A 4,219-nucleotide genomic window follows, 5' to 3' on the forward strand; every position below is an offset into this window, starting at 1 on the left:
TTCTTCTCTTCTTATTCATATTAATCTGTTGTTTTATGAAAGTACACACCCATACACACATGTACACGCCCCTCCCCCCACATACATATTCACCAAGGAAATGCAGTTTCCCATTGAGTTGCAGATTCTCTGAGATGTCCTGGACAATAAAAAATATTCCAAAGTAGAGAGTGGTAGCACCTGGGGTCAAAGTAATACTAGAAATAGCTGTCAATCATTAAATATCCATTACATGCCAGGCATCATCCCAGGTGTTTTAATACATTTTATACATTACAAGAGTCCTTAAAAAATGGTCTATCAAACCCATTTTCTGGATGAACCTGAGTCTCATGGTGCTTGGTAACTTTCCCAAGATCATATCACTGGTAAACCACAAGGTTGGTCTGAATTCATCTAGAGCCCATTCTATTCTCACCCTTTCCAGCCTGAAGTACACCTCTGTCCCTTAATTCATTTGTTTTCTCAGTACTGCATAATGTCTCTCAAGTGGCCAAAAGAAGGACCCTGTGGACATGGTACTGAAAGCAGGCCTACAAAAGGAAGGTGACAATGAGAATGAAACATAATCTGGGGATAGTCTGTGGGCTTTATTAACCTAGGGTCCTCCTGCCTGAGCCCTAGGGTTCCTGAGAGCTGACTCTACCCAAGTGCAGGAATTTCTGTCCAACCCTAACACTTTCTCGCATCACAGAGGCCTTCCCTTGGTCTCCCCCATGTGCCCTTTCTTCCAATTGGAATCTGGCCTGCTTCCTGCTCCTCCCTGCTGCTTGCTGTGAAGGCTAAGCGGAATCACCTGCCTTCCCCTTTACACATTCTGTCATCCCAACTGTGTGTCTAAATACACCCTCGAACTTTTCTAAATAGATGGTGAGTGGAATGTGATTAGCACATGATATACTATTCTTGAGATATGAAGTTACAGAGAGAGTTTTTTTAAGCCATTTTGTTATTCGTAATAGGAATTTAATGGGGTGTTTTATTTGAAACTGGTCACTGAACACATACAAGGATGAATGACCTTACCTTGGTGGTGAAAATCTAAACTCTCGCATAAGCTGGAGATGAGGAAAGAACATGGAAATCACTGTGGAGTCAACATCTACTGAGGCTGAACTAAAACCCCAGAGTCTCCCAGGAGGTGAAAAATGCTGCCTTAGTGGGAGTACTAGTTCAAATTTTAGTAGAATAATTAACCAAGTTTCTACTTTCTCTTGTCTAGTACTTGCCCCACAGGAAAATATGGGCTTTCATTGTGTCTAAAGGCACCTGACAGGTGTTTAGGCACGTGAAGGGTAGCAGAAACTCACAGGTTAAAATTTTGACCAGGAATCAAATGGAGGAAAAGTTCAAAGCCTACTAATTGTTTAAAGGGTATTATAAAGGGAAGATTCCCTGATGAGCCTTCCTGCTGAGACTTTCAAAGTTCTTGGACAGTTGTGATCCTACATTTCAAAGCATCAGTCACGTAGCAGGCACTTGAAAACGTTAGAGAACTTCAAGGCAAATGTGGGCTTCTCAGAAACTCCTAGCAATGAGAAAGGTTGTGTAATACCAAATTATCATAATTGCTTTTTTTGAGCACCTCCTACGTAACAGTTTATGGGGGAGACTGTACCACTCACTCACATTTTGTCTTTGTCTCCTTCCCAGACACATGGGAACAGTACAGCCCACTTGCAGTTAGGAAGGGTCATGTGACCACTTGTTACCACTGAAACATGAGCAGAAGTGGTGTTTGTCACATCCAGGCATTTGAGAACCAGTGTGCCATTTCCAAGTTTTCTTCCTCCATCCAATAGTAAACATGGCAGTTTCATTTTGAGATGATGGAATCACAAGGTGGAAGCAGCCTGGATCCCTGGGTCATGTGAGAGTGGACAGCCCCTGCCAAACCGCATCAGAACTTATGGACACATAAAATAAACTTTTCTTGTGTCAATCCATTCAAATTTTAGGGTTTGTCTGTTGAATCAACTAGCGGTTATTTTTACTGACTAATACACAGCAACTATTTTTGCTGTTTTTCTTATTTAAAGAGTCTCATCACAAAAATAGCAGTGCGTATATGTATTCTTGTTGCAAACAATCTAAATATACAGATATATTGTAATTTCTCCCTTTCCAAAGTCCTTCCACAATTTAAAGCCCATCACAGAGTTCACCATAATTATTAACCTGATATGTATTGTTTTAAAGCTGATTTTAGGCTTCTTATATATAGATGTGCTATGAAAATACTAGCATATTGGTCATTTTGATAATGATGTATATATTGATATGCTACTTGCCTTTACCACTTAATAAAATGGATACAGAATCTTACCACGACAGTACGTATGTATCTCCCTCGATTTTGTAACCACTCTCTAGAATCTTAAAGCATTAATATGCCATAATTAATTAAACCATTCTATACCTGACAGATAAATAAATTGTTCTCTACTTGTTGTTATGATTAATAGAACTAAAGTCAACATCATTGAACATGAATTATTGTGCAAATGTGCATTTTTTTTACTAAGAAATACTTAACAATGTGAACATTAGGTTAAAGAGGAAAGGATGGAAACAGTTTACAGTTTTATAAATATTGCAGACCTTTCAATCCAAAATCTGAAGCAATTCATGTTCTCACAGATTAATGTGTAGGAGATCAGTCAGGGTGGTGGCAGAAATTATAAGAAGGAGTTATAGGAAAAACACAAACCTTCTTGGAAGGCCAGGAGGTTTTGCAAAAGCTTCGAAAGATAATTTGGCTGAAGGCCGCCAAAGTCTCTTATCCAGAGCCTGAGAGCAAAAGGTAGATAACAAGGAAGTGTAAAGAAATTGATCTAGATAAGCTAGTTTACTTAGGCCTCAGAACCTGATCTTTAATCATCCATGCACGGGGACTGCTCTCTCTGTGGGGGGCGACCATGTTAATTACCCACAAGATGTATTGACTCAAAGGATCTGTACTGAATATTTGCCTGCAGCGCTGGCTTGTTGGGGCCGAGGCTGCTACAACTCTTTCTGTGAACAGTCCAGTCCCCTAGCCCCCTCTTTCACTGGATACCTGTGTATGAGTACATTTTTTCATCTGTCGCTTGGTCAGGGTCTGCCGGTCAGACCAGGCAGGTGGTGCCCCGTGTGAGGAACACTGCAACGGATCACAACGGAACCCTCGAAAACGAAGGTGAAGAGACTGCGCAGTCATTAAGTCAGTAAGTCATAGGTGCCCGCTCGGGATTTCCAAGTTCGAAGGAATTGTTCAGGCTAGGGTTTCATCATCGGACAACAGGTATCAGCGCAACAGCAACAGTATATAAAAGTATTGACACAGCTGCTTAAAGCTAGCAGAGCCTCAGTTTCGCAGGCTCAGTTAAGGGACCTAACGCAAACTGTTGCTTCCCATAACCCATGGTTCCCGGAAGAAGGTACGCTAGACATAGAGCTCTGGGAACAAGTTGGGAGAAATCTTAAACAACATCATGCACAAGGGCAGCGGGTCCCAGTAACATCTCTAACGTTATGGGCTTTAGCTAGGGTTGCTTTGGTCCCGCTATACACAGAAGAGCCTAAAAAGGGGAGGGAGGAGGAACCATCACCTACCTTACCGCCTCTATCTCCCTCAGCCCCGCTGTTTCTGGGCAAATGTACCAAAGAGGAAATGGAGGTTTTGCTTAAGCCCTCTCCTCCAATAAATTGGAAAAAAGACAAGGGATACACTACAGCTATGGGACCCTGTCTTAGGCAAGTGGCACTTGAAGGTGAGCTCTTGGCCTGCCTGGTAATGCAAAATCAACAAGGCAATCGGGTATATGAACCCATTTCTTTTAATGCTTATAAAGAGATAAGAAAAAGCATTAAAGAAAACAGAGCCACTAGCCCATTTACGAAAGGAATAATTGAAGCCATGTCAGACAACTTCTGTATGACCCCATGGGACTGGTCAGTGCTAGCTAAAACAACTTTGGGGCCCAACCAATACCTCCTCTGGAGGGCAGAATATGCGAACAAGAAGCCAACCAGAATCAATTGGCCAGGCAAAACATAACAGCTGCTATGCTCCAGGCGAGGGGTCCCCTGCTGATGCACAATAACAACTAAATTTTGATCCCCAGGTCTATGCACAAGTGTCTGTGCACTCTCAGGGCTTGGGACTGAATTCTTGAGAGCAGAGTTCAACAGGGATCTTTTATAAATGTTTGACAAGGGCCTCAGGAGCCATTTGTTG

This window comes from Pongo abelii, chromosome X (assembly GCF_028885655.2).
Source record: "Pongo abelii isolate AG06213 chromosome X, NHGRI_mPonAbe1-v2.0_pri, whole genome shotgun sequence".
Classification (NCBI taxonomy): Eukaryota; Metazoa; Chordata; class Mammalia; order Primates; family Hominidae; genus Pongo; species Pongo abelii.